The sequence below is a fragment of the Colias croceus genome, chromosome 15 (genome assembly GCF_905220415.1).
Source record: "Colias croceus chromosome 15, ilColCroc2.1".
Classification (NCBI taxonomy): domain Eukaryota; kingdom Metazoa; phylum Arthropoda; class Insecta; order Lepidoptera; family Pieridae; genus Colias; species Colias croceus.
In genome coordinates, this window is record NC_059551.1 from 9,738,838 (window position 1) to 9,751,513 (window position 12,676).

General features: G+C 32.5%; 1 protein-coding gene across 1 annotated transcript in view; it reads left to right on the forward strand.

Annotated features, from left to right (window-relative positions):
• LOC123698288 (potassium voltage-gated channel protein Shaw-like) overlaps positions 1–12,676 on the forward strand; it is a 151,469-nt gene that overhangs the window by 135,063 nt on the left and 3,730 nt on the right. The gene's annotated exons all lie outside the window — the stretch shown is intronic.

Genomic DNA, 12,676 nt, shown 5'->3' on the forward strand with positions numbered 1-12,676 from the left:
TTGATGCTAACGCCTTTTTCAGACCACTCCAACAGTTTAAAAACGTCTTCTAGAGCAGCTGTAAATAGCTTGGGAGAAATTGTATCGCCTTGTCTTACACCGCGACCAACTGGTATTCGGCGAGATACTTCGTGCAGCTTTACTTGGAGGGTTGCACCTTTATATATATAAAATCAACCTATGTTCCCACATCTCTTATACTAAAAACATCTATAACTGATCATTCGGCTTTACTATTGAACTTAGAAATAAAATTGACTAATAAAATCACTCACTGTAATCGTCCCCACTTAAATTTTACAGAAACCGTTCATGATATTCAACAATGCGATTTATCGAGTGTTCTCAGTTGTACGGATGCTAACACAGCCATGAATAGACTACTCCACCTACTTTCGCCTATTTTGACTAAGAATACTATACTTAGACCTATTCCCTCTAAGCTTAGACTCAAAAAACCGTGGATGACAATTGGCCTTCTCAGATGTATACGCAATAGAGACAGGATGCATTATAAATCAAATAAAAACCCTAAAAATACTACTTTAAAATTAACATACTTACGTTACCGTAACTTCTGCAACAACCTACTCAAAAAAGTAAGACGGGAGTTCGAAGAAAAATTATTCGTCGAGGCCGGTAAGGACACTAAAAAAATGTGGGGAGCTGTCCGTAACGTGTTAGATCAGGATTCATGTACCTCATCATGCACTGAACTTCTCAACATGCATAGTAACCCCCTGGAATCAGTTAATACTATAAATAGCTTCTTCGCCAGCGTAGGAAAAAATATGGCAAATAAAATAGATGCAACAAGTCAACGCAAATTTACAAACTTAAGTTTAAATTGCTCAATGCCTAATTCGATCGTTTTCTTGGAGACCGATGAAAATACAGTTGATGGTATAGTAAGTAACCTCCGCATTGATAGTGCCCCTGGGTGGGATGGCATTACCCCCAAATTACTTAACGCTACTAGACCTAAACTAGTACCTCCCATCACACACATCTGTAATCTTGCTTTAACTACGGGTATTTTTCCTACAGCTCTCAAAAAGGCCATCGTACATCCGGTTTTCAAGGCTGGGGATAGAGATAGTATTAATAATTACAGACCAATTTCAGTACTGCCTGCTATCTCCAAAATTTTAGAAAGAATAATATACAAGAACATGAATAGCTACCTTGAGAAATATAAAATCATCGCTGACAATCAGTTTGGTTTCCGAAAGGGCATGTCAACAGAAAATGCAGTCGCTGCACTTCTAGAATTTTTAGTTAAAAATATCGACAACAAACTTAAGTGTATTGGCATATTCCTCGACTTGTCCAAAGCTTTTGATACTATCTCTATCCCTATCCTACTAAAAAAGCTCGAGCGAATTGGTATCCGGGGAACAGCTTACAAACTACTAGAAGATTTCCTCTCGAATAGAACTCAATCCGTTAAGATTGGTAGTCATATCAGCACTGAAGAATGTTTGGAATTTGGCTTACCCCAAGGGAGTTTACTATCTCCGCTCCTTTTTCAAATATATGTTAACGATCTTTGCCAACTTGCTTATCCTTCTACACGTATCATAGCATATGCTGATGATACTGTACTTTTAGTGAGTGGCCGTGACTGGGATGAGGCAAAGAAAGGAGCGGAAGGTGCTTTAAGTGTTGTCCAAAATTGGCTTTCTTCAAACTTCCTGACCTTAAATATTAAAAAATCTAAATTTATTACCTTTGCCAGTAAAATATCTGCTATTCCACCTGAACCTTCTTTCAAAATTATAGCCCACTCGTGCGATAGAGTAAATACCTGCAATTGTATATCCATAGATAGAGCCGTCTCGGTAAAATATCTCGGAGTCTGGTTAGACTCTTGCCTTTCCTGGAAACAGCACCTTGAAGCCATCTCTTCGCGAATACGTAAGTTAATATTTGTTTTTAAAAAATTACGGATCCCTGCCAATAAAGGTGTTCTTAAAATAGTGTACACCGCATTATGCGAATCAATTATTGGTTACTGCATCACTGTCTGGGGAGGTGCTCCGAAAAACAATATTCTACAAGCTGAACGAGCTCAAAGAGCAGTGATTAAATCTCTTCTCAACAAACCCTTCAGATACCCAACGAAACAAGTATACACTGACTTTAAGGTACTTACAGTGCGCAAAATGTATATACTCCGGGCAATGTTGAAGAAGCATAAAAGCCTTCCCGCAACTAAAAGTAAATTCCCAGATAAGAGGCGACCCCCGCCGATATGCCCAGTCTTATATACAAATACTAAGCTTGCAAAAAGACATTACGAATTCCTAAGTGCTCATCTATATAATAAATTAAATAAGACACTTAATATACACAACATGAACACATTACAATGTAAGTCCAACCTAACTAATTACCTTCTAGATCTTAATTATGATGAATGTGAACACTTGTTAGATCACTATATTATTTAATCCAAACTACAAAATAGAAAACACACACACACGAACACTCCCTCACACACACACACACACACACACACACACACACACACACTCTCAATACGTATATCCTTTCTTTTAAATTCCTTTAGATTTTTAGTTCAATTTCTCTTTTTTTTTTTTTTTTTTTTTCCTAAAGAGTATATTTTTTAAATTCACCAAATCTTTGGCTAAAGTGATACTTGCATAGTTTAGAATTGTTACAATAATCAGGTATATCATTTGTATCAACGGACGGATAAATGTCTCCTGTAACACAGGACATTCCCTAGTATAGGAGACATTGTTTAAATAGCGCAATTAACCTACGGTTTATGTTTTAATTATATGTAAGTTATCCCAAAATCTAATTGCATATGTACACATGTATTTCTGTTGTCAAATAAAGAATTTATTATTATTATTTATAAATCTCCTTGAGAACTTCCACATATCTTGTGTCTACCATGCATCTTTGTAGTGAATGAAACACAGCCCAGTGTTCTACAGTGTCGAACGCTTTTTCATAATCTACGAAAGCAACACATAGATCCTGATTGTACTCCACACACTTTTCAATCAACTGCCGCACTACAAATATGTGGTCGATAGTGGAGAAACCACGACGGAAACCTGCCTGTTCTATTGGCTGTGCAGTATCAAGTTTGTTGGCTAGACGGTTCGTCAGAACTTTAGTAAATAGCTTGTAGGTATGGAGCAATATGGATATTGGCCTATAATTATTGAGTTGGGTTTTATCCCCTTTCTTATATATAAGCGTAACCAATGCGTTTTTCCAAGGTTTCGGTGTAATAACCTTCCATTAAAACCTGATTGAAAAGCCTTTGAAGTTCTAGCAAAGCCGTTTTGCCTCCTAACTTTAAAAGTTCCACAGGTACACCATCTTCACCTGGAGCCTTTTCATTTTTCATACTTTTAAGCGCCGATTTAATCTCATATAAGCTTATGTCTGGTAGATCTTCTGTAAAGTGACGTATCAATTTAGCGCGTGGGCATTGAAGCTTCAGTGGCTCCACTATTCTGGAGGTGTACAGTTTTTCGTAGAATTGTTCTACCACATGCATGATTTCATCGAGGTCATTTGTTTCTCTTCCGTTAGCATCTTTGATTCTGTGTATTTGTTTATTACCCTCTACCAATTTCTTCCGAAAAACCTTTGGGCCTCTATACTTTTCAATAGTATTGACAATAGTTTTGTACCGATGCTGCCTTACATCACGCCTTACCGCTTGCTTTGCTTGCTTATTAATATCAGAAAGCACTTCATTACTTGCTTCCGGTTTGCTATGAAGAGCACGCAAACCTAGAGCTAGAATAAATTTATAACACAGAAATAAATAAATATATCGGATCAATTTTTAGTTAGCCTTTTTCATTTATGATAATATTTTAAAAATTAAAATACCTACAACCAAATACCCTTAATAAAATTCACTTGGCGAATTTAATTCCCATTTGTAAACACTTGTAAAATTCTGCAGGAATAAAAATATTAAAGTTTGAGTTGAACTTAGTAATTAGTAATTAACTCGCTTCAAGAGGAAAAGTTTGAAATAAAGTTTAACTAAATTAGTATCAATATAGTCTCAAAGACTGAATATTATTTAGAATTTGCGTCTAAATTAGGAACAGAGAAAGTTGTAAATTACATAAGTGTTTGTCCACGTGGCCTTGAACTCTGTCTGAGAATACTTTAATATATGTGAATATATTGCAGTTTCAGTAACATTCCCTATTATACGTTTTAATTTTGTAATTTTTTTTTATTAGGTATTTTACTTAGGTATTTTTAAACCCCATATTTCAGCCCGCGGCTTTACCCGCGTTGTCTTCGAGAACAATGCTCTATATATTTTTGTTAACAGAATGAAAAACTATTCATAGTTTTTCAGCTTATCGCGAATAGACAGACGCAGCGGAGCACTATGTTTTATAATATGTAGCGATATAATATGTATTCTTCTGTTGTCTAGAACAGAATTACAGTTTGTAAGTATAGGTTATAGAGGACAGAAGAATGTAATATCTATCGTTTCCTATGTAGGTACGTACATCAATAATAATAATTAGTAGCGAAAACATTTTGTTTGCGCGTTTCAAAAGTTGCGTTACTACTTTATAAAAGGTAAACAGAGAAGTTCCATATGGTGGATGACTTTCAAATAAACTACGAGTGACGAGAATTTTAATTTGTTTTTGGAGAGCCCTTTTTCGTAGATTTCGAACACTTAACATTGAGCTTGGTCACTCAGTGACAGGATACGTGACAATTTGTGGGGGAAAGATTTATTAATTTAATCCTAATTAATGGTCAGGTTTTATGTCTCCCCTTGTAGGGAAGGGGGCAGATGAATCAACGTCTGTTGGTGATCGATTTTCTGATATGAGTGAAAAGGTTATCAACCTTGTATAGGTACCCTAAAATATGCTTGGGACTATATAATATAATATGCTAAAATATGCTCGTATATTTACCTCTGTTCGTTTAAAAAAGTCTGATTTGCTCAAATAAATTTACCACAAACTTAAATTAATTTAGGTTTAAAAATACAAAAGACTCTAGGCGTTTATACGTTAGTAGACGTTATCATTTTATAGCGAATTTTCACATAGGACATATTATTTTCATCAAAGAGTAATTTATTGTTTAATTACGTTTAACGAAGTAATTCTATCATATACCTATGTACATACAATAAAGGCAAAACATAAATTCATTCATCTGGGTTGCAATAAATAACCAATTATCAGAATATTCGACACTTTTATTGCCACAGATATAAAATATTTGATATGTTTGCGGTTGCGTTAATATTTGATTTATCACATTGGCTGTTTAATTTGTAAGAAAATATGGTGATGAAAATATAATGGTTATTGTTAATTTGTTTCGGTTATATCATTATTCTTAGTAAAAGTAGTTTTATTTAACAGAATTAGGGCCAATTTTTCAATCCTTGGTTAAAATTTATCCGTCTAATAAAGTATTACACGAACATATTAAAATGTCACCTGTAAATTGTCAAATACGGGCAATTAGAATAAAATTTTGAAATGGTAGTTTAAGACGTGATTCGACGAATAAGTTTTAACCTAGCATTGAAAAATCGGCCCTTAATGTATTGTTCAATTGACCTATATTTCCAGATATAGGTATCCAGATTTCATCCGAGTGCGGTTGTCTGGAAGAATTCGTTTTCTAGCGATAAGACCACAACTTGTACTTGTTCTTGAATCTTGTCTTATTTTATGTTATTCTTGTATTTCTCTGTCTTCTGTATGTGCAATTAAGTATTAAATAAATAAATAGATAAGTTTAGCTGTGAAAGCGTAACAAACACCTTAATAATATTAGTATATATTGAAAAGGGAAAAGTCAGAATACTAATAACATAACTCAAGTATCCTTTATCCTATTCTCAAGGGATAACCTCACACAGATAAAGCCAACAGTTTATTTGTGGCAAACTATCGTTCGCCGCACTTGACAGGGGTCACTCTGTTTCTAACTAAATTAATTAATCGATTTCTTTACTTTAAAAACATTTATTTAATAGATTTTGAACTTATCTTTTTTATAGAGGTAAAGAATAGAAAAAAATCGATAACGAGGCGGGATTCGAACCCGTGTCTTCTGATTTATTTATTCATTCAATTAATTAAGCACTATTGAATCGTCATAACATTTTTAACATTTACCACCGATTCGGAAAGCAGTATCTATGGAGAAGAACCGGCACGAAACTCCACAGTTGCTCTTTTAAAATCATGTCAGTATTAATTTATTATAGAATAATACGTACTATAATTCAGTATTCTCTCTCCTTATTACGTAAATAACAATAAAACTGTTATAATATAAAACAGTTTGTAAAATGGATCTCATAAAACTTCATAAGCTTAAGGTGGCGTTAAAACCCTGAGTTATTGACCATAAACAATATTTTAAGGAAATGCAATACACTTAGCGATAAGTGCTTCTTTATTGTTTTCAAATTGTCTTTGGAAAGTTTCGAATGTTCAATGTCTCTGGGTAACGAATAAAGTTTTTATCATCGGTAAAACGCTTTCCTATAATTTTGTACTGAACATGACGTATGAACATAAAATTAACATTTGCCTAGTTTATTAATGAAATATAGCTGTGCTGCGCGCTTTCACCCGCGTGGATCCGCTCCTGTTGGTCTTAGCGTGATAATATTATATAGCCTATATTACTCGTGGATAATGTAGCTTTGAATTTTTAAAATCGGTCCAGTAGTTTATGAGCCTATTCATTACAATCAAACAAACAAACAAAGTTTTCCTCTTTATAATATTAGTGTAGATTAACTACGAAATTGTTGAAAAATTTATAAGATTTGATAGGTACAAAGCGACTGCTTTATTTCAGGTTTAATATTTTGAAATACTTTTCTGAAAATGTGTGTTTGTGATTACATTTATTTGACTGTAAGAATACAATTATTATACAAAAATTTTTGATAATAATAATTTAATTAATATCAATATACTTTCATCTGAAATGTACTTTTATTTGTTTCTTCTAAAATATATTTCTACAACTAAACGAACAGTGTTTTAAATCCTTAAAAGGTATTTTCTTTCAATACGGTATCGTGTAGCTTCTAGTTTCAGTATTCGTGTAATATATTAGAATTGAACCGACTCAACTGAGCCAGGACTAAATTCAATTAAATGTTGTGTGAATAACTACAGCCGCCCAATTTATAAGCGGAAGCGGTTTTTATATCGATTATAGTTATATATAATAGTTCTATTTTCAAGTAGAGATTATAGACATTATAGTAAGAGACTGAAATTTTATTCGTACCAAATTAATCTAAAACGTTAAGCAAATTTTGACTAACAGACGGTTCTATGATTTCCACATACACACACACACACACTCAATTATCCTACTCATCGTTTTAAAATCAAGTGAATTACGCACCGTATTTAGCAGTATAGCAGGCTATTTTGTGCAAATTTAGATTTTATTTAATATTAAGTTCTGTTTCTACTCTGACGCTGATAAAAATTGAAAAATCATTTACAGATATAGATACAGGATACTTCGATTACCGATTTTGTAGATTATTGGCACACTTTTACTACATAATTGTGTATTGTGGTTAGAAAATTTAAAACCACATGTCGATTTGGTATGTAGCTCCTATTTTAAGTTATTTACAAAATCAAAAAGCTAAATGAAATTTTATAACCCTATTATACACGTAAAGTCGTAAATCCAAAAAAATCGCTACCGCTCATGCCTTGTCCAACTCCAACGTAATATATTCGTTTTAAAGTGCTTTCGCGACTTCACGTCAAGTTCTGTTTTATTGCACCAGCGAATGGAATGAAGTGGAAATGTCCCGGAAAATTGATTTATAATAACTGACAATGAGTCTGAAGAAAGACATGACAATCGTGATAAATATAAACAGTCATAAATAATCCTTTTTATAATGTAAAATTTCCATTGAAATGAAATTTCCAGTCATTCTGGTAGTCGTTACTAAATAAATTATTATATTACAAACTTAATGGTTTGTTTGATTGCTTGAATATGGAACCTCGGGAACTAGACCAGGATATACCAAGAAGACATCACTCTATGAAGAATAGAAGGTAAGTATGAATGAAAATATTGCAACAAAAAAATATTCTCTTACATGCGAAGAAAGTTGCGAACAAAAAACGAAAACTAAAGAAATTACAGGCGAACAAACCCATGAGAGTGTCGAATTTTCTATACGAGAGGTTCTTTATATGAGAAAAGATCATACAAACAAATGCACCAAAACACAATCACACTATGTAACACAGCAAAGTTCTTAAATATAGACTGTTTTTCATAAAGAATAGCAATAACTCATTTATATACTATATTATATGAAAACTTTACTGTCTGACTTCTTCCCCCTATTCCTGCGTAATATGTTCCAATAGGAAGTGTCATAAACACATCATAAATCAGGCTTGTACGTTAAACCAACATGTGCACGCGTAAATATTAAATATTTTCCACACGGATGGATAGAAATGACCTTGTTTTTCTTAGTCAGTTCATAGTCTTGTTTTTTTACAAATAAAGGCGAAAACAAATGCATGTTAGAGCCAGGAAATTGAATGTTATATTAAACTTAAGAAACTATAAAGAATACTAAAAATCTATGTCTATACTAATATTATAAAGAGGAAAGGTTTGTAATTATGTATGTATGTACAGTACTCCAAAAGTGATAATGCGCATAGAAATCTTCGTCACAGTTCGGTAACTGTCATATTCCCGGAGCGTCCGAAGACGATATGTATATAGAGCGGTTAAATGCATTTTCTTCATGCATAATTTAGTAAAATTGTTTAGTCAAATGAAATACATTTTGGAAATACGACAATTAGCGAAGATTCGCATGCGCATTATTAATTTTGGAGTACTGTATGTATGGTTTTCACGCATAAACTACTGGACCGATTTTGATGAAATTTGGCACAGACAATCTTTAGACCCTGAGAAAGAACATAGGCTACCTTTTATTGCGAAATATGTACCACGCGCGAAGCCGGGGCGGACCGCTAGTGTACTATAAATGCGAAAGTTTGTTATATTTACAAGAGAAAACTGAACGTGTTTTGAAAATATTTGATGTAGCTTATGTATCAGAATAAAACTATAGATATATACTAGATTTTTGTTCGGGCTCGTCCGCGGGTGAAACTGCGCCGCACCACTAGTCTTATACATGTACTATTGAGTTAAATTTTCCATTTAACACTAAATAGCAAACAAGTCTGTCTGTAAACTCAATATCGAAGCGATAAATCGTGTCAAGTGACGTCACAAATCACTCTAGGCCAATTTAATCAGGGCGGTGCAAATTGCTGCCACCTGTTAATTTACGACTACATTGCGGCGTCTGCAGGCTGACTTGACAGCAATGTATTGTGTGTTGTATAGAAAGCGAGCAACGGATGCTATTGTGAGTCTGTTTATGCCGTAGGTATTGCCGTAGGTATGTTGTATGTATGTTGTATTTTTCATTCAGTTTGAAATCAGTCTAGGTGGAATAATTTAATTGATAACTTTATCCCTTTTTACTCACACGTAGAAGAGTGAAAAAAATGCCAATATCCGCACGTAAAAAATATTATAATACAAAGCCGATTATCTACTATTTTATTATTATTAAGATTTTTTAAACTATTCACGGCATTAAAAATTTTATCTAACTAAGAACTGAACTTATAAACTGCCGTAGAGCGGGGTTGGTACCTGTGTCTTTTGCGTACCTCTATATTTAAACATGGAGTTGAGTATATTTTCAGTTTTCACATTAAAATATCAGAATAACACAAAAATCACTGAAGGGAAATAATACTCTTAATCATATGTATTTATAATTTAATTAATTCTCAAACATGTATTTTCATATATAAATGCGTTGTCACCTTATAAAAGCTAATTTAATTGTACATTTCAAGCTTAGCAATTACTTGAAACAGTTACACTCAAGCACTTGTGGAGAGCTACGGAATGCTCACTCGAATATATTCGTAAATACTGAACTTTGAAATGGTAGTGCTGTGGCCTGATCTGCGACTAAACGCTGTACAAAATAAGTGTTGTAATTTGTAGTAGTTACCTATATTTTTTATAACATATAAATAAATGTATTGGAATGTAGAGCATGTTCAGAACACATTTCATGAATTCATGGTATATATTTGTTGAGCAACAATTTTATCAACATATTGGTGTTGCAGAGTTGCTTTAAACATGTTGTAAAATTGGTACGCATGTTGTATTATTCTTACCCAAAGAGCCACATTTGAACAAAGTTTCTAGCAACAAATTTAATCAACTGTTGCTCAACAAACTAATAAACCCGTAACCATGAATACACGATTATCGTTACATCTTTTCAATGTTTGTTTTGCGCAGTTCTAGTACCAGCATAAAATCAACTGGGGAAATTTGAGTGCCTTCGAAATGTGGCCTTGGATTGTACTCGAAATATCCGGTGAAAATTTCACATTCGCCTTGCGTTAGGTCTTATTGTGCTGGTTTTAATTTCTTAAAATAACCTTAGGTTACATAAAGATTGTATAAAATGTTAGAAGAGAAATTGTGATTCAAACTTTCGTCTGAAGTAATAAGTGGCAAAAGATGTTGATTGCTGAAGCACAACTTTTATATTACTTTTTTTTTTTTTTTTTTTTTTCTAAATTTATACTGTTTTTGTTAAAGAAATATATTATGTCCACGGTTTCTAAGCATTTTGTAATGAAAGAAATGGTAATTGATACGTTTACGCCCTTTAATTTCTATAGTTTGTTGGGTTAAATTAGTAAAACAATATTTATTTATTTACCTATCTTTCGGAGAACTCAATTTCCAAAAACTGTTGCAATGCGACGCCTAAATCCATAATTACTTTTAATACCAACAATAAAATTGAAAGCCAAATTTACAACATTAATAATGAAAATAATATTTTTTTTTTATGTTATAGGGAGGCAAACGAGCGGACGCACCGCCTGGTAGTAAGCAGGTGGCGTCGCCCATAGACCATAACAGGGGTTATACATAATATATTTATTATAAATTTTAATATAAACACGTTTCCCGGGAATCTTTTTAATATTATGTAGAATGAATTACCTAGGGCGTCGTTTGTCTTTCAAGGTTCAGATATTTTAACTAAATTTAGAACGAGATTTACATTATAACTTTTCTTTAGGCTTCTACACAGACCACATTAATCATTTTCAACAACACTAAATCCAATTCAATCTAGAATAACCTTGTTTTCGATAAAATTGGATAAATTAATTACGCCTAACGCAATTTCAATATAGTAAAGTAGATTGGTTAGTTTGTATATAATTTCTAACTACTACACCCAGCTTAAAATAACACTTAGAAATGTATATATTTAAACCTGTGTTGTTTTTATTTATTTGAATTGCGACAGATCTCGTTATTAGCCACTTGCTGGAGTATCCGATACGCCAAGCAAACAAATATTTTTTTTATCGCTCTCAATTTAAATCGAAAAGCTTACTTTACACAAAAACTTTTAACTGATTAGATAAACAGCTAAAATTAAGGTAATATCTTTAAAAAAATACTAGGCATACCAGAAATAAAATACTTACTATTTCAAATTGATCAAATGCTATCGGAGAACAAAATAGGTACATTTTTATGTAGTTAAAATCTATTGCTGTTGTAACAAATATAGAATGCGTAATAAATATATTATTGTAGTAATTTAACCTTAGTGGCTTATTCCACCTTCTGTGTTAAAATAGCTCTCAATGCCGTACTGGAGGTTTTATAAAGAAATTTAATAATTCCATTAAAAATTAAATAGGCAATTCATTTAAAAGCTTAGTAAAAGTACCAGTTAATTAACAACCGCTCTAATACATTGTGGAATTGGGTTAAATACCGTTTAAACAAAAGCATTTTTGTTTAAAAAACTCTTGAAAATATATACGAATTTTATATATATATATTTTCTCATCGCACTTACTCTGTTTACGCTATAAATGAGAATGGCGAAACTGGGCCTAACTGTTACAGAAATCATATTATATTTAAAATTCATTATGTTATTTTTAGTAATTCTTGGTAAAATGTTTACTTCTGATTCTATGGGAAAACAAATATTTGAAAAAAAAGATAATGTGTTCACTACCGGCATTGTTATTTACATTTCTATGACTACCGGTCTTATCAAGCAGAGATTGTCAGTGTTGTCAGGAGTAAAAAAGTCGAATATATCGATTAATACGAATGAATGTCTATATTTTATTTTTAATTTTATTGAATTCAAATGCTTTATAAATCAGAAGCAAAACTTAACTTATTTTTAACACATATCTTAATTTATTTAGATCATTCTATAAAATAAAAACATGTTTTACTTAATCAATAATAATTATAACCTGTGATTATAACATTTTTATTTAGGTAGCTGGCCATTAATAAAATGTCAAATTATTAATCATAATTGTGTCAGTGATGAGTGATTTGTTTATGTTTATTGTTTGACATTTGAGTGAAGTTTTAGGCCCTTCTCCCATTACGATACGCATAGGTGATTCAAGTATCCTGCAAGTCTCGGAGACTAGTCGCCGCGGAGTATCTCACATACATTTTTATGTAGGCTCGCACACTACGC